Source organism: Phyllostomus discolor, chromosome 6 (genome assembly GCF_004126475.2).
Source record: "Phyllostomus discolor isolate MPI-MPIP mPhyDis1 chromosome 6, mPhyDis1.pri.v3, whole genome shotgun sequence".
NCBI lineage: Eukaryota > Metazoa > Chordata > Mammalia > Chiroptera > Phyllostomidae > Phyllostomus > Phyllostomus discolor.
In genome coordinates this window covers 90,361,203-90,380,652 of record NC_040908.2, presented here as the reverse complement: position 1 = coordinate 90,380,652, position 19,450 = coordinate 90,361,203, and the positions used below count along the sequence as shown (strand labels likewise).

Sequence of the window (19,450 nt, the reverse complement as noted above, 5' to 3'; positions counted from 1 at the left end):
GTGTATGTTTTTTAAAAACTCAGCTTTAACTCATTTTAAAGTCTTCCTACTCATTAAATGTTTAGCATATTCTCATTCTTTCATTCTCCCAGTCTTGATTTCTTCAACTAGAAGTAATGGTTTTCAACGTTACCTGCATGTTAGAATCACAGCTCTTTTAAAAATGCCAGTATCAGGCTGTGCCTGATCACCTGAGACCAATTATGTCCTCACATTTTGGGGTGGATCCCGGGCAGGCATCGGTGATGATGAAAGCTCCTCAGGTGATTCCAACATGCAGCTAAGACTATGAATCACTGCTCTAGAAGCTGGCACCTTGAATCTATAAAAGAATAAAACCCAGAGTTCCGGCCAAGATGGAGGTGTAGGTGGAAACACTTTGCTTCCTCTCACAAGCAAAAGGAGGATAACAACGAATCTAAAATCAATAAACAACCAGAAGCACCAGAAAATCAAACTGCATGGAACTCTGACAACCAAGGAATTAAAGAAAAAAATCAACCAGACTGGTAAGGTGGATCCCGAGGCAGCAAGGATGCAGAGGAGCAGGGCTGACTGCTGAGTTCGGCAGAACTGGGCTAGAGGGACTCACTTAAGGGGGAAACTGAGACTCAGAGCTGACTGTGGGCTACAGCTGGGGTTCTTGTGGAGGGAGATGCTTCCAATCTGACTCCAGAGTCTGTTGGAAAGTGGGCTAAAAATGAGCATGCAGCTGCATCCTTCCCTCTCTGGCCTCTCCCACACAGACAGCACTGCAAAGAGGGTTGCTCTGCCTGGGTGAATACCTAAGGCCCTGCCCCCTTACAACCTATCAGCTGCGCCAAGACAAAGAAATGGGGCCCAAATGAAAGAGCAGAGCAAAACCTCAGAACTAACTATCCGATGGAGAATTTAAAGCCCTGGTAATCAAAATGCTCACAGAACTGATTGAGCTTGGTTGAAAAATGAAAGAATAAATGAAAGATACCCAAAATGAAATAAAGCAAAATATTCAGGGAACCAACAGTGACAAGAAGGAAACCAGGATTCAAGGCAACGATTTGGAACAAAAGGAAGAAATAAACATTCAGCTGGATCAGAACGAATAAACAATAATACAAAAAAATGAAGAGAGGCTGAGGAATCTCTGGAACACCCTGAAACATTCCAATATTAGAATTATAGGGGTGCCAGAAGGAGAACAACAGCAAGAAATTGAAAACTTATTTGAACAAATAATGAAGGAAAACTTCCCCAATCTGGCAAAGGAAGTAGACTTTCAGGAAGTCCAGGAAACTCAAAGTCCTAAAGAAGTTGGACCCAAAGAGGAACACACCAAGGCACATCATCATTAAATTACCCAAGATAAAAGACAAAGAGAGAATCCTAACAGAAGCAAGATTAAAAGAAAGAGTTACCTACAAAGGTGTTCCCATAAAGCTATCACCTGATTTCTCAAAAAAACAAACAAACAAACAAACAAAACTTGAAGGCAAGAAGGGGCTGGAAAGAAGTATTGAGAGTCATGAAAGGCAAGGACCTACATCCAAGATTGCTCTATCCAGCAAAGCTATCATTTAGAACAGAAGGGCAGATAAAATGATTCCCAGATAAGGTCAAGTTAAAGGAGTTCACCATCACCAAGCCCTTACTATATGAAACGTTAAAGGGACTTATCTAAGAAAAATGAAGATAAAAAATATGAACAATAAAATGACAACAAACTCATAACTATCAACAAATGAACCTAAAAGAAAAACAATGAAAACAAAAACTAAGCAAACAACCAGAACAGGAACAGAATCAGAGAAATGGACCTCACACAGAGGGATTTCAGTGGGAAGGGGGAAGGGAGGAATAGGGGGTAAAAGGTACTGGGAAGAGGAAGCATAATTAGTAGGCATAAAATAGACAGTGAGAGATAAAAAATGGTATAGGAAACAGAGGACTCAATGAACTTATATGTACAACCCATAGACATGAACTAAGGGGGAAGGGAATGCTGGAGGGCCAGGGGTCAGGGTAGAGCAGGGATAAAGGGGGAAATTGGGAAAACTGTAATAGCATAATCAATAAAAAAAACTTTAAAAAGGGAAAAAAAGAATAAAACCCAGACCCTCTCCTTTAGCATTTTAAGAGTCGGAGGCACCTTAAAAACAAACTACAAAACAGCAGTCCTGCAACAGCCGAGCAACTAAAGGGCTAGAAAAGCATACAGGTGCTACCAATTGATTCTGCATGAGGCACTAGCTGGCAGAGCAAACTGAGAAAGGTTTTGTGGAAGCAGTGACATTCCAGGCAGGTTTGAAGGTATATAAAGGACTTCTAGAGGAAGAAGTAGGGAAAAGGAAATTCAGAAAGAAGTAACTAGGACCAAATGCAGAGAGGCACAAACATGCAAGAGTGGGCTCAGGAAACACCAAGGGGCTCAGTGTGCCTGGGGCACAAGGGCCACAGCAGAGAGTGGCAGCAGGCAAGATGCGTGGAAAAGTAAGTTGAGACCAGTTGGTGAAAAAATTTGAATGGCACACCGAGAAGCTTGGCCTTCGTGCCATAGACTGGTGGGGGCCATGGAGGTTTCTGAACAGAGGGATTTATGAAAGCAACTCTGGTGTTTAGGAAAAGAAGAATCAGTGAGACGGGAAATTAGGCAGGGAAGCCAGTAAGAAAGCCAGTATAATGACACAGGCCAAAGTGAGATCTGAATGAAAGCCATATCAGCATAAGTGGAAAGTAGAGAATGATTTAAAAGACTCCACAGAGCCTAGTGCACCAAAAATCTCTGGAGGAGGTGTTGAAAATGATATCTGGGTTTCTAGACCGGATGACTGGATGGACTGACCAGGACAGGGCATGCAGGATGAGAACAGCCTTGGGGCAAGGGGAGAGTAGTGAGTGAAAGTTGAGAGCAGAAGAAACTGAGGTGGCTGAAACTTTGAGAGGAAGAACAATAACAGGCTTGGGACAGACAGAATGAGATGGCCCCCAGGGAATCTCTGCTTGCTGGTATTACTGCCCCTTGTAATCTCCTCCTCCAGAGTGTGGGTAGGATCTGTGACTTGCTTCTAACTATTAGAATACAATAAAAGTAATGGGGTGTCACTTCCACAAATACACTGCATAAGGTCATAACTTTCATCTTGCTAGGCAACTCTCTCTATTGATTCTCTTCCTTGCTGGCTCTGATGAGACAAGCTGCCATATAGAGAGGCCCACATGGCAAGGAACTGAGGGTGGCAACAACTGGCAAGAAGCTGAGGCCCTCAGTGCCACAATCCACCAGGAAATGCATCCTGCCAAACCAAAATGCGCTCAGAAGCAGATCCCTCCCCAGTCCAGGCTTCAGGTGAGACCCTGCCCTGGATGCAGCCTGACTGCAGCCTGTTTGAGGCCCCAAAGCAGAGGCAGAGCCCTCTGCTTTGCCCAGATGCCTGATGCCTGATCCATAAAACCTGTGAAATAATAAATGTGCGTTAAGTTTGCCCAGTTGCCTAAGTCATGCCCAGATGCCTGATCCATAAAACCTGTGAAATAATAAATGTGTGTTAAGTTTGTGGTAATTTGTTACAGAGCAAATAGATAACAAATGCAAGGCTGAAACTCTGGACTTCAGAAAGTTAGACCATATCTGTTTTGCTCTCCACTACATATCCAGTGCCTGGTATTTTGTTGTCACTCAGTAAATATTTGTCGAATGAATATAAATGGATAAAGTAATTACTATATAGACCCAAATACATGGTACCCCAAATATTATACTCTTCCCCACTTTTCCAATGAAGTACCACCACAGTCAGAGAAAGACAGATTCTGAGAGTGCCATGACACTGAAGCTAAGAGCGGAAAAACATTTTAAGAAGGAAGAAATCAATACCGTAATGTCCAAAACTGCAGAGAAAAGAGGTGACATTATAGCTAAAGAGACACAGCTGGCCTGGCAAGCTGGAATTTGTTAGATATCTTTAAAGGAAAGCTTTTTGTTGGTGGTAAAGCCTAAAGTCAGATTTTAGTTGGCAGTTGGCTGGGTGAGAAAAGATGAGCGCCAAACATAAACAGCTCTTTTTAAATGATGAAAAGAAGAACAGGAGTGTGGCAACAGTGTGGAGAATAATATTATCTTGTTAAAGTATCAAGGAAATTTACAGATGTTTGGGAGATGAGCAGAAAGCAGTAAGAGTAAAACCTTAAAGACTGACAAAACAATTTAAGAGATGATGAAGACTGACAGTTCCTGGAAGGTTTAGGGACAGGAATTGAGAATGTTGCAATTTTTATTTAAAATGTTCTCTCTATAATCATGTCCTTCCATAGCTCTTCTACACAAAGTAAAACACACCAAAATAAGGCCCTGGCTGGAGTAGCGCAGTGGATTGAGCGCGGGATGGGAACCAAAGTGTCCCGGGTTCGATTCCCAGCCAGGGTACATTCCTGGGTTGCAGGCCATAACCCCCAGCAACCGCACATTGATGTTTCTCTCTCTCTCTTTCTCTGTCTGTATCTATCTCCCTCCCTTCCCTCCCTAAAAATAAATAAAAATAAAATCTTAAAAAAAAACACCAAAATAACAGAAGGCAGAGAATATCTACCCTAAAAGCTTACAAAGTATTCTTTTCTCTGGAGTAGTTGTTTCTGTAACATGCAACCGACCTCAAACAATCCTTGCACAAGGGCAGAAAAAAAAAGGGAAGTTTGCTGGGTGAGACAACGCTCAATACACTTGCAGGACATCTACTTTGTGGGAGGCTATGCAGATACAAAATGGAGCAGGCTCTCTCTGTTCCTTGGAGGTTCAGATATGACTGGAAATAAGTAGGCATGCAAAATAGCAATTAAGGCACAGCCAGACAAGTGTGAAAACAGACTAGTTCAAAATAAAAACAAAAACTTCAAGAGTTCACAAGATAGGCACAGCGAGGAAAGCACTCCGAGCAGGAGGAATAGCATATACCGAGGCACAGGGCTAAGACGGTATGGTACACCCGGGGACTTCAGGTGGGCTGGCGCAGCTGCGGCACAGAGTGTAGGAGAAAAGCAGCAGCAGATGAGGATGGATCACTCAGAACAGAAGCCAGGTCAAGCAGGGTGGTGAAGTCATCAAAATCTTCTAAACAGTACAGTGATTAGCAAGGTGGGAATTGAGCATTTCTAGAAGCGCCATTTTGTCATGGCACACGGACCCAAAGCCTCACCCAACTCCTAACATGAAAACAACATACACAGGACAGCTGGCATGGACAGAGGGGTGTAGAATAATACCCAGTTTTCTGGATCAGGCAACTGGATAGATAGCAGTATGGCTCATCAAGATCCCCAAAACAGGAGGACAAGGCACACTTGGAAGGGAGAATAACTCCATTTGGAACATGCTGGATTTTGCTAAATTGTGAGACAGTCAAGAAGAAATGTCCAGTAGGCAGTTTGGGGCTGAGAAAAATGACTGAGCTGAAGAAACAGACTTGGGGATCATAAGCACAAAGGTGGTAACTGAGGTTGGGATGTAAATGAGCTCACTATAATGTATGCATAAAAAATGAAAAGAAAAGAGAGTTTTAAAAAACAAAACACCCTTCAAAAGAGCAACACTTAAGGGGCTAGAGGAAGAGGAAGAATTATAGGTGGAGACGAACGGGCCTGGCCTGAGAGGCAAAGAGATAACAAGGCAGGAAGAACACTGTGGAAGCAAGAGACAATGGTGTCTTAAGGAGGAGGTGCTCTTCAGTTTGGACGGCAGCAAACCCCGCGGCCGTCCTGGCTCCACTCTCCCTCTCCACAAACCCAGGATCTACACTTAGCAAGAGTCAGTACTCTGAGTCACTGCCTCTAATGGGATCACTTCCCTGTCTAATACCTTTCAGTAGTTCCCCTTTGCCCTTAGAGGAAAGCCAAACTTTAAAACGGCCTATAAGGCAACCTACCATCTGACCCCTGCCTAGCACTCCAGCCTCATCTTGGACTACTCTCTCACAGCTTGCATTTTAAATTTTTTAAACTTCTTATATGATATTTAAAATATAATCAAGTATAATACATAACCAACATGTATTCGAATACCTACCTGTGCAGGATAAGTGGAGGCAGTCTGGCTTCCTCACACAGGCGTACGGGTAGCTAAGGGGAGCAGTGTAACCATAGCCTTGGAGAGGCCTGATAACTAGTGTTCTCATAGCCGTGAGACTGGGTGTGATAAACTGTTCCCATAACATGAGGTGGGCTTGCATGTGCAGAATTATGTTGTGTCATGTAATGTTCTGGCAGTTTTCCGGCTTTGTTCTCCTCTAGTACTTACACAGGTATGGACTCCCTGCTGGGGGTGATGATGATGAGAGACACACAAGGGGACAGGTGCCATGATGGGTGCCACGCTGGGGAGCAAGGGCCACGACATGAGGCATGCAGGGAGACATGCAGCTTGCAGCATGCGTGACTTGCCTATCCATGAATAAAGGCATGCCAGACATCCCAACAGCTCCATGAAAATTTTTCCGTGCAGGTACACAAATCTGTGGACCTGCCTGGCCTTGAAGTATGGCAACACAATCAGCATAGTCATCAGGATTGGTTGCAGAACGGTATGGAGTTGGCACCCCAGGAGGGGGAGCTTGGAGTGGCTGATCACAGGCAGGTAGTATTTGGTGGCCAGGCTCCTGGCAGCTTGGCCTCCCACCCCATGACTTTCCCTGTGTCAGCGGTGCATGGACGCAGTGGAGAGAGCCCTGTGGGTGGTGGGGAAGACCCCAGAAAAGCCCACTGCTTCTGTGGCTGTGGGGCTGTGGGCTCGGTGTTTCTTTCAGCTTTGCAAGCTGAGTCGGAGACTAGACTTTGAGATACAGTGAAGTTCCAAGAGCCCCGAGAGGGAGCAGAAGCCCTTAAGGTGGAGTAAGAGGAGGAGGCTGCACTTTTCGCCTCTGCACCTCTGCGAAGTTCAACACAGAGGCAGAGAAAAAAAGCCTTGAAGGCTTGAGTCTGCACCCTGGTAAATAAAAAGCCTCTGAACAGCTGAGATGCTGCAGCCCCCCTCCCCACTCATAGTGACTGATTCAGGGGGAAAGGGTGGAGGGAAAAGGAACTGAGTTCCCTGAGGGCAGCAACCTATGCCTCCTGGGGGAAGTTTGGGTCTGGGCATCCATCCCTTCCCTCCCCTGCCCCACACAGATGTGGAACACAGTTGCCGAATGACCGGCCAGAGGGCCGGCTAGGGCTGGGTGTTCTGGCAGCAGCACCAGCACCTGGAAAGCTCTGTTCCCAGCATGCTGATAGAAGAGGCAGGGACGCCTGTAGGTAAGCAGCGTGGGCTGCTGAGCCTGTGGGTCAAGGCCAAGTGTTCGGCCGAGCTTTGTAGCAGTGTTCCAGGAGGAGGGGTGGCCGTGGGAGCTGTGAGAGCTGGTGGTGTGATGCAGGAGGCTACGAGAGAGCAGGCTGGAGCTGGCACGAGATAGGGAAGCAGGTGCTGGCACCCAGAAAGCTCACTGATAGGGAGCGGGCCCAAGAGCTGCAGTGGTGGCGGTGGCAGGTGAGCTCGCGCCTGTCAGAGAGGTCCCGGAAGATGACAGCAGCACCTGGAGCAACAGCGATGGTTGTCACCAGAGTCACAGAAACTGTGGCCCAGCGACCCGAAGGGATGCAGTGGTGGCACCAGCAACCGGCACCCACCCAGGTACTGTGCACCAGTGCTCCGCAAATGCAGCTCCTGGTGCCCGCACACCCACGTCCATCCACTGCAGGCCTAAATTATCTGTCCAAACCCCAGGGGTGTGACCAAAAAAGGCCCGTCCTGTGCATCTAAAGGGCCATTTGGCTGTGCCAGCCTCCCAAGAAGAGGAAGGAAATATCCTGCTAGACCCCCATGAGCTAGATGTGCATGTGACACACGAATGCTTTGGGTGGGGTTTGTTGCAGTGATCGGAATGGCTTTGTCAACCCTTGGGTTTCTGGTCTCAGCTATGGAAGGGAGAAGAGGTACGGTACTCCTTGATTGAAAAGCAGTTGGCTACTGTATATTCTGCCCTGTTGGCCACTGAGGCCATAACAGGAACTGCCCTCATTACAGTTCAGACCACGTATCCCATTGCAGGGTGGGTCCAGGACTGGATGGCCAAGCCTCACAGTGGGACAGCTCAGATGCCCACACTGGCTAAGCGGGGGGCTTATCTGCAACAAAGAAGTATACTCTGTCCACTAGCCCTTTGAGGGCTGAGCTACAGGAAGTGTTAGTCCAATTATTTATGTAGATGAGAAATCTACTGCTCCTGTCCCTATGGAGGAGGCAGAAACTAGCCTCTTCTGGGAAGGTGAGGCACCTATTCCCTCAAATGCATGGTACACTGATGGGTCCAGCAGGGGTCAGCCTGCTGTGTGGACTGCTGTAGCAATTCAACCAGAGATGGAGATGATCTGGTCTGACACTAGCATGGGACAGAGCAGCCAGTGAGCAAAACTCTGAACCATATGGCTCATGGTGGTCATGGAAGGCCCACCTATTTGCACAGATAGTTGGGCAGTATACTGGGGGCTAACGTATGTAAGCTAACATATGCCAGGATCTCTACCTGGCATACAAATAAATGGATGGTTATGCATAGACCATTGTGGGATAGGCTTTGTGGACAGACTCATGAGAGTTAGGCCACCAGAAACAAATCATTGTAAAACATGTTACTGAACATGCACCTCTTGCTTCCCCTGGGAATGACGAGGCTGATACTCCAGCCAAGGTGTGGTGGTAGTGCAGGGACAGGTACCACTGACTCAGTGGCAGGTGGATGTAATTGGACTCCTACCTAGTTCAGAGGGGTGTAAGCATGCTATTACAGGTGTGGACATGGTCACAGGACTTTTAGCTGCTTATCCCACACGGCACCCAGATCAGAAATCAGTGATTGCTGCACTGGAGCCGTTATGCGCTGTTATGGGTGAATCCTGATCATTGAAAGTGATCGGGGGATGCATTTTACTGGGGCCTTGGTACAACAGTGGGTCCAAGACATGCAGACTGATTAAAAGTTCCATGTGGCCTATCACCCCCAACCTGCTGGAATGACTGAATAGTACAATGGTCTCTTAAAGCAGGGCCTGCAAGCTGCAGCTGCCACCCCTACTCTGAGGGGTTGGACAAAGCGCTAATGGACTGTGCCCCAGGCTCTAAGTGAGAGGAGTTGGAGGGGGGCGCAGCTCTGGTGGAAGCACTGCTCCACCAGACTGGTGCTGCTGTTCAGCCACAGGTACACACTAAGGATGCCTTCCTGAAACCAGGCATGGGAAAACAGGGGAATATTCTCCTGCCTGCTCCGGAGGGCCTGGAGTGAGGGCAAACAACCACTTGAACATGGCCTTGGAAAATCAAAGTCCCTCACATGTGTTGGGTGGCTCTTGTTGCCCCTTGGGGCCAAGGGGTGGACAGAAACTTACAAATAGTGCCCTGGGTGATTGGGACCTGGGCCCCAGTCTTAAAGGTGACATATCCAGGGCCAGCAGACCACGAAATGCTTCTTTGTGGCACCTTTGTGATATCCCTATGGCTCATTATGAGTTCTCTCCTGTTATTGCAAGTAGATGCTAAGCCCCCAGTTGAGGTGCAAAAGGTCTGGTGTTCATGCCCAAGAAAAGACCCCTTGGCCAGCCACTTTCTTATAAGCTGACCAGAAGCTGGCTTGTATATTGCCAGAGAATCATGACTTGCCTTTACTGGTGCCTATAACTGCTCTGTCTTTTCACCCTTAGAATGAAAGGTAACACCTTAGTGGACTGGGTTCATACCTGTGCCTTAGTGGCTGACCATTCAGCATGCTGGGTCTACGCTGAACTTTCCCTGAGCACATTGGCTGGCCTCCCATGGTGCATCTCTCCTACTTCTGTCTCAAATTTGACTTGGCTTCAGAACCAGTGGAACAGTGAACATCCCTTGTGGAATGCTGCCTGGACTGACATCTACACTGGGGCCAAGCAGTGGTATGACCAACCCTGGCCATTAAGCAGCTACTCTGTATGGGATGGCTCAGGGTGGCTCACAGCTGAGGCTGTGGAGCTGGCTGGACCAGCGCCCTTTTGCATTGAGAACTCCAAAGGACAAGCCCATGGGCTGGACTCTGACAGGTCTGTGTCAGACCCATATTCCTGGACATTGCTGGGAGGCACAGAATGGTGTGTGGGCTGCTGTTTCCACTGGGACCCTCTGGGTGGGTGGCCCATGTGAGTGGCCTTACTGGTACCGGAATTGGACTGTCTGTTGTACCTAGGGGCAGCCTGATTACCTGTTTTCGGCTGCATGCTGTTGGAGCTTGTACTGCTGCTGCGGCAGCACTTGTTTTGCTTGCTTGTCACTGTAGTGAGTGTGGCCTATACTACTATTATGGGTTATGGGTGCAGGGCTCTGCCCTCCTCACCAAGGGACCTTTGCAGATGATTTCCTCACGTAGACTGTAAGGTGAGGAACCCAGAAGGGGTAGGTTGTAGGGTAAGTGGAGGCAGTCTGGCTTCCTCACACAGGTGTCTGGGTAACTAAGGGAAGCAGTATTCCCATAGCCTTGGAGGGGCCTGATAGCTAGTGTCCTCATAGCCTTGAGACTGGGTTTGATAAACTGTTCCCATAACATGAGGTGGGCTCGCATGTGCAGAATTATGTTGTGTCATGTAATGTTCTGGCAGTTTTCCGGCTTTGTTCTCCTCTAGTACTTACACAGGTATGGACTCCCTGCTGGGGGTGATGATGATGAGAGACATGCAAGGGGACAGGTGCCATGTTGGGTGCCACACTGGGGAGCAGGGGCCATGACATGAGACATGCAGACAGACACACAGCTTACAGCGTGCATGGCTTGCCCACCCATGAATAAAGGCATGCCAGACATCCCAATGGCTCCATAAATATTTTTCCATCTGCACAAATACCATGAACCTGCTTGGCCTTAAAGGATGGCAACACAACCAGGCAGCTTAAGAAATAAAATATTATTGACCTCTGGTCAAGATGGCGGCATAGGCAGACATGGCTCATCTCTTCACACAACTACATCAAAATTACAATTAAAACACAGAACATATATCACTCGGAACCATCAGAAATCAAGTTGAATAGAAGTCTGAAAACTACGGAATTAAAGAAACCACATTTATCCAGACTGGTAGGAGGGGCACAGACACAGAATGGGGCTGGTCCCTCACCCATGTGTAGTGAATAAAAATTCAAGAAGCATATCGCAGAAGCAAGGAGTCCCAGCCCCATACCAATACCCCAGCCCAGGCACCTGGTGCCAGGAAGATAAGTCCCCATAATTTCTGTCTGCAAAAACCAGCAAGGATTGAGTCTGTCGAAGAAACTTCTGGAGCCCCAAGCAGTTCCTCTTAAAGAGCCCACACACGGACTCACCTATTTACTCAGACTCACTCCCTCTGAACTCCAGTGTCAGGGTAGCAGCTTGAAAGGCACCAGTGGCACACAGGCAGAAACTGAAGTGTCAGATATCGAGGTGAGCAAAGGTCATTGTCCCTTTTCTAAACCCTCCCTCCACAGAACCAGCAAGATGGTGCGATATCTGAGACTCCATCAACCTGGATAACACTATTTGACCTGCCTTGGAGATCCCCAGTGACTCTGCCCTACCCAATTTTCAGGCCCAAGATGCTTTTCCATATGAATGGCTCATCTCGGATCATGCTTTGAAACTTCCTAAGTCCTCTCAAACAAGCAACAGCTGGCCTCAGTGAGCCCCAGGCCCGGCACTGGCAGCAGCAAGCCTAGATTCAGAGCTTGACTTTGCCTGGAGATCTCCAAGGCCAACACAAGCAATGCCATATCAGATTGCTTTAGAGCTCAGACAGGGTGGCCCCAGGCGAAACGCACATGGGGGCTGACCTTGGCCCACACCACCAGGGAAAACCCAAGGACAGTGCACCCAGTGGACAGCTACAGAGTGTGGCAGAGCACCACAACCCTGCCCCTGCATAGCTGATCCTCCATGGAGGGTGGAAGTTGGTGGTCAGTGGTCACAGCCAAACTTTGCAGCCGACTGGCCTGGGTAAATCCTGTCCATTGATCTGCCAACAGCAACCAAGACTCAACTACAAGAGGAGGGTATGCTCAGCCTTCACAAAGGGCACACCTTGAGTACACAGCTTGGGTGACAGAGGAGGCTGTGCCACTGGTTCTACAGGAAACCTACTACATTAGGCCATGCTACCAGGACACTGAGTCACAGCAGCTCTTCCTAATATATAGAAACACAGGGAGGCTGCCAAAATGAGGAGACAAAGAAACATGGCCCAAATGAAAGAACACACCAAAACTCCAGAAAAAGAACCAAACAAAGGGAAGTAAGCAATCTATCAGATGCAGAGTTCAAAACATTGGTTACAAGGATGCCCAAGGAACTCAGTGAGGACTTCAACAGCATAAAAAAGATCCAGTTAGAAACAAAGGATACACTAATTGAAATAAAGAACAATTTACAGGCAAACAACAGTAGAATGGATGAAGCCCAGAATCAAATCAATGATTTGGAACATAAGAAAGCAAAAAACAACCAACTGGAACAACAAGAAAAAGGCCTCCCAAAATGAGGACAGTGTAAGCAGCCTATAGGACAACTTCAAGCCTTATAACATTTGCATCAGAGGGGCACCAGAAGGAGAAGAGAAAGAGCAAGAAATTGGAAATATACTTGAAAAAATAATGAAAGAAAACTTCCCTAATTTGCCAACGTAAATAGACATGCAAATCCAGGAGGCACAGAGAGTCCCAAATAAGATGGATGCAAAGAGACCCACTCCAAGATACATCGTAATTAAAATGCCAAAGGCTAAAGATAAAGAGAGAATCTTAAAAGCAGCAAGAGAAGTTAGTTACCAGAAGTGTGTTACCAGACAGATGGGAGGGGGCAGGGGGAGAATGGGTGAAGAGGTGAGGGGATTAAAAGTACAAATGGGTAGTTACAGAATAGCCACGGGGATGTAAAGTACAGTATAGGAAACAGAGAGGCCAGAGAACTTATAACCAAGACCCATAGACATGAACGATAGTATGGGGATCGCCTGAGGGAGTGTGCTGGGTGATGGGGGGAGGGCAAAGGGAGAAAAATCAGGACAACTATAATAGCAGAATCAGTAAAATATAATTTTAAAAAAGAGATAAAATACTGGCAACATCAATATATCCCCCTTGTATTGGCCAAATCTTTTACCCTCCTGAGGTAACTACTGTCTAGAACTTGGCATTTATCATTCCATGAGTTTCCATACAATTTAATATTTATACGAGTATCTCTAAACTATAAATAGCATTGCTTTCCTTGTTTTTAAATTTTATAGAAGCAGCATCATAATATATGTGTACTTTTGCAACTGGTTGTTTTGATCAACATTGTTTGAGAGATTCTTCTATGCTGACACTTTCTTCATTCCTTTCTACAACATGATACATCACACTTTGTCCATTCCTTGTGGATATTTAGGTTGTATTCCAATTATTTTTTTATTTTTTGTTTTTATAAATAATGCTTCTACAAACATGCTGGTTCATGTCTCCTGATGTACATATCTAAGAGTTTTTCTGGTTTTTAACAAACTGATACAGATGGGTTGCTGATGTGCTAAGAAGCAGTCTCCTGGGCACTCAAGATGGCCTGCTGGGGACCCGAGCAGGCACCTATCTGCTGGAGGCAGGGGACTCCAGAGCACCTACAAATGTTGTGACTTTCTATTCATACCATGTGAAGTTTAAAGGAATCATTTGCTTTGAAGATATATCTAAGAGTGGAATTGTTGGTCTTAGGGCATAAGCATCTTCAATTTTACTCGTTTTACTAGACAGCTTTTTAAAGGTTATATTACTTCATTTAGTTTACTCTCAAAAAGAAGGAGCTGAAAACCTCCACCCTTCAAGGGGGAGGAACAATATCACAAACTGGCGAGATGTAGACATTAGGCTAGGGAAGGAAATTTGTGCCCAGGTGAGCAAAGGGTTAACAACTCGCTCCCACAGAGGCAGTAGTTGTGTAAAGACACTCTACACCCATCACAGGCTGCTGGGGCAACCCGGATCCAGTTTACTACCTCTGCCTCTGTGCTCACTTCTTCCTGAAGAAGGCATGGATTCTGGATTTTAGGCTGCCCTACCCTAGGCAAAAATTCACCATGTGTCCCTGTAGACTAGGAGTCTACAGAGCCAAAGCCAGAGAATGAAAAAGTATATTTTAGAGGCCCAAGCGTCATTGTCCCTAGCCACCTACTTCCCTCGGGAAACTTGTGGTGAAGGGTACCTGGCCAAGTACATGGTTCCAATTTTTCTGTATTTCATGATCAAGTGGCACCATCATAGCACACATTTCCAGCACGATCCTCACAACAACCCAGAGGAAAGCAGTCTTACTACACTCCTGTCACAATCAGGAACGGGGCTCAGAGTGGGTTCGTAATTCGCCCATAGTCATACAGTTATTCAAAGGCAGAGGAAGTCAGCACTCTTAGCTATCAAAAGACTAGCTCAGAGAGCTCAAATTAGCTTAAAGAAAGCTTGTATCTGGAAGAAAGACTCAGAATTGCAAAACTTTGGTGCTAATGCCCACTTTTTTAGGTGAAGGAACTGTGTCCCAGAAGAGGGAAGTGCTTTGCTGAAGATCGTACAGAAGCAGAGTTGGTGCCATCAAACATCTACTGTCCCACTACAGCACATGGTCTTGGGGTAATAATTGAGGTCATCCCTCGGAGTTGATATCATCTTACCTTCTGTGTCTCTCTCCTCACTCTCTTTCCTCCAAACACCCCTCTCTTCTCCTTCACTCCTCCCATTATGATTTTATGACAGAGCCTATATTATGAAACCCCTTCTTTAAAGAATCCTTGCAACCCACCTCTCTATGAAGAGATAATTCTAGCCTGACTTCTCTCCCACCATTACCACTGCTTTCCCGTGCATCAGGGGGTGAGCTGGCTGTCTCAACTCCAGGTTGCTGTAAAGCTAATCAAGTAGCCAATAACCTAATCAAAGTCAGAACATTTTTCACATCCCATAATGAACTTGGAAGCAATTATAAAGTTGAAATAAGTGAGAATAAGAAGTGTGGAAGCACTGAGTCCTGTTCACAAATTTACAAAATTCCTCCAGGTCAGCTCATATGTGCATTCTAACACAGCACAATTAAGCAAGCTGTCTTCCAACTGTAAAGTATAACCATCTTCTAAAAAATAAGAGAGAGAGAAGGAGAGTCACAAATTGAGTATGGAGATTTAAAGTTACAGGAATGTACTTCTCTTGGCTCCAAATCAGAATGACCTCATCTATAATGGAAGAGTAAGAGGGAGAGAGAGGGAGGCAGAAGGGGCTGAGGGGGGTGGAGGCTGAACAAAAGGAGAAAGAAGAAGAAAACAGACTTGTAGAGACAGCAAAGGCCTCAAAACAATTTTTGTTACTTATGGTCTCATATGTAAGCATTTGCATTTTACCACAAGGTCCTAGTTCACGTAAATTGTGAACTGAACCCAGTGGTTCTTTACACCGTAACAAACCCTGTTCCTCTCTAAAGGAAGCTGCCAGGAACAATGTGCATCTAGCCATGGGATATATCCTGTCACCGTTTTTTTGTGTGTGTGTTTTGTTTTGTTTTGTTTTGTTTTTCAAACAGAACCACCATTAAAGTACACTTCAAAGGCAGGATATGGTTCAACTCCAAGACACGTTTCCCAAGGTGGCTTCATGCTGTGGGAGCCAAGCCAGGAGAAAGTAGAACAAGAGTTGTGGATGATTTGGGGCAGATTTAGAAAAACAGGTAGGAGATAAACTGAGTAAGGTCACTTCTGACTACTTTACTATTTGGATATATTGTATGAATTGAAGGATTGAAAAAAGAAGTATTTTAAGGCATTTTATTTCCCCACGGCTTCCTTTCAGGAAACCTAAAGACCCTTGATCATAGACCAGCAATGTGAACAATTCCCAGAAAGATTCCAAAATGAAAGAAAGGCTATAATAAAGAGTTTTGCCTAACGCAAACACTAGTTTTACATAAAATATATGAGACACAATGATGGAACTGATTCATTTCTTTAGTTCTCCTTCATTTGCAACATCAAGTTAGACCAGCAGTTCTCTAACTGGGTATACACTAAATAATCATTGAGAGCTTAAAAAGAAAAAAAAATTGACATCCAGACTAGATCAAACCAACTGAATCAGATTCTCAGGGAGTGGGGTCCAAATATCAGCCTGTTTTTAAAAAGTCTCCTAGATGAATCTAATATGCAAGAAGGATGGCAAACTGCTGAATTATTCTTACCCTTTTATTTGAAGAAAGAAAGTGTTCCAAATGACTGACAAAATACATTGTTTGAATGCAAATCACACATTTTTCTTTACATCATGTGTCAATAAACCTGTGCTGCTAGATTGTACATTGTCAGCTAAAGGTAGGATTCAGCAGTAGAGCTAAAAGACTTCTACAGAACATAGCTTCTTAGGGGAGATTTTAAAATTCATTACATCTGCCACCTGTAAATATCTGGTATAGAGTAATAACTTCAGCACTTCCATAAAAATCCTATTACAACTCTGAAAAGAAATATTCATTTAGAGCAAATCCTCATATTTAGCACATAGATTACCTAGTGTCTATTACTGGAGCATTTTAAATCATATTAGAAGCAAGCTAGAAAACAAATAAATAGTTTTTCTTCATAAAGTGAGTAGCAGCCTGGTTGACCATTATATTCTTTCCATATTTACATTTCTCTGGTTCAAAAATTTAGCCATCAGTGTATCACCTAATTCTAATTAGTGTAAATAGCTAACTAGCCATTTTGAAGAACTCATACTCTAATGTACTAGGACATCCACTCAAAGTGGACAAGAAAGTCAAATTTCAAAGAATAGAAAATGTACTATTGTGTTAGTATTATTACCTTAAAAGGAAGACAAGTAAGGAAAGGGGGTTTTATGGTTTTTTTCCCCACTGAGTTATATCTTATCCACAGTAGGTGCTCAGTAAAAGTGCATTAATTAATGAATAAAGGCTGCAATAAATTATTGAGATGCCATAACATTAAGATGCAAGGCAGGAGACCCTGATAGGACTCCCACAGAAGCGAACTCAAGGCATTCACAGCAGAACGAAGACGAGCTCAGGAGTTTGATAAAACAGGGATCTAAATCAAATTTGAAACACAAGAGATAAGAAGCAGGAGCAGGCAAGTGCAAACAGTGGTCTGCATCATTTTTTTGTTTTGTTTTGTAAAAGGCTGTAGAGATTGCACCCCAGATATAGCCTTTGGGAAAGGAGTATTCCTTCTGAACACAGTGGAAAGTAGTTAGACTTTGATTTAGAGTAACTCCACCTCTCACTAGTGCTGTGAGTTGAATAAGTTAGCTTGCCTCTCAAAAACTTTGTTTGCTTTTTTAAATGGGTGTAATACTGTAGGAGGGTGCAGCCAGAGGATCCCCAAAAGAAGGATTTGTAATGGGGTTCAGAACTCAAGGTGTCCAGGAAATATTAGAAGGATATATAGGATGTCCTCACCCTCTACCACAGGTGTGATTTGGGGGAAGGGACACATGGAGCAGGGCCATTCAGAGCTGTTTTGCATAGCAACTAACCTTTGCAGCTAACTTCTGATGTGGTCATTTAACACATCTATAACCTTTAACTGGTTGCATAGATATGTTAAATAGCTGTGGCCATGCTCTGAGCCAGGGGGATAGAAGGAACTTCCCCCCAAGATGTAACTGGGAGGCAACTCCCCCTAGTTACAGCGCCTGCGTGAGAGCTTGGAGATGGTTGGCTCCATACTATGGGGCCACCCCTGTGCAGACTCATGGATGGCAGCCCAGTAAAGCTGGAAGGATATTTAAACTCCGACTTGGCAGCCATTGGAGAGAGAACCATTCGGTTTTGGCTGAGTGAAGACTCCCGCATCCATTGAAGAGGGGGAGCCATGCAGCTGTGGCAGTGGAGAGAGGAGCATGCGCCTGCAGCCATGTAAAGAGAACCATGCACTTTTGGCACAGGGGGACCACATTCTCTCACGCGCCCCGCAGCCATGAGAAGAATCACCACACGGCTTTAGCAAAGAATCACCAGTCGGCTTTAGCAGAGAACTACCACGAGGCTTTAGCTGGAGATCCTGGCAACATAGCTGATAGTGCTGGGAACTGAGGGAGGCCTACCAGCCAAGCACAGATTACTAGGAAGAACTGGGAGCTGCCTGAGCCATGGACTTCCATTTCTTTCCCTGAGATATGGCACCCCAGACTGGGCAAGGGGGTAAGGAAGGACTGTGTGTGTGTTTGTGGGTGTTTCAAGGGACTTTGGGATTTTGACGAAGACATTAAGTCATTACTTTTAGTCTGTATAACTTGAATAAATAATTCCTTTCCTTTTCACCAATCTCTAACATGGAGAGCTATAATTCTCTGGCTTAGGGAAAGGTGAACCTAGTACAGGGGGATCCCAGGAGAAACAGGGGTCAATTTGGTAGCATTGTGGGACCCTCTTCCCTGGTGGCCAATCAGGGAGGATCATGGGAGACCACATGCACAGTAGCTTTAAAGTAATACAACTACTTGTACATGCGCAGTAAAGCCCACCAAAACTAGCCAGGAAAGATCCGCCCTATAAGAATAGAGTCCCTCCAGCCCACGAGGTTCATCTCTGCTTGGAGCTGGCTGCTCCCATGTTCTCTGCTATAAACTCTGGGTGTTCGGTTCAATTCTTTGTCCCAATCACTAAGAACCTGGTTACCTATGCCCACCTGTGACAATACCACTTGTACAGGTTTAAGGACTAATTGATGTAGCCTTTGTAAAAGTGTCTACCACCTTAGGCGCTCAATGAAATTTATTTCCTTCCTTCCTCTCCTTCACCCAGCCTTTGGAAACATCTTGACCAATGCTGTCCAACGGAACTTCCTGTGATGGCGGTAATGTTTTATATCTATACCATCCAATACAGTAGCTTCTAGTTATGTAGCAAGCACTTGAAATAGAGATAATGTGATTTTCAAATGTATGTAATAGCAATTTAAAGTAAAAGAGCCACAGGTGGCTACAGGCTATGACCATATTGGACAGCATAGCCACAGCCAGCATCTCGCACTAGAAGTTACTGCTGTGACAGAAACATTTGAGAAGCGGCTTCTGAGCACTTGAAATGTGGCTAGCAGTGTGAATGAGGAACTAAATGTTTCCCTTTATTTCACTGTAATTCATTTTCATTTAAATAGCCACACGTGGCTGGCGGCTACACAGCTCTATACCAGTGCTTCTAAACCTTAACATGGCAAGAATCACCTGAAAATCTTATTAGATTGCATATTCTGATTCAGTAGGTTGAGAGGAACCTGAGTTTCTGCATTTCAGACAAGCTCAGGTGAGGCCTGTGCTGCCAGTCCCTGGGCCATGCCTGGGACCACAGCTCCAAAGCTGGGCTTCCAATTCTGAGGTCTCTGAACTCTGGGGACCCATGTGACAGAAATCCACTGGCTGCTTGGGAGC

At 45.5% G+C, this 19,450-nt stretch overlaps 1 protein-coding gene across 1 annotated transcript in view; it reads right to left on the bottom strand.

Annotated features, from left to right (window-relative positions):
* The window catches only part of SLC35F2 (solute carrier family 35 member F2), a 66,872-nt gene that overhangs the window by 15,271 nt on the left and 32,151 nt on the right, over positions 1-19,450 (bottom strand). The gene's annotated exons all lie outside the window — the stretch shown is intronic.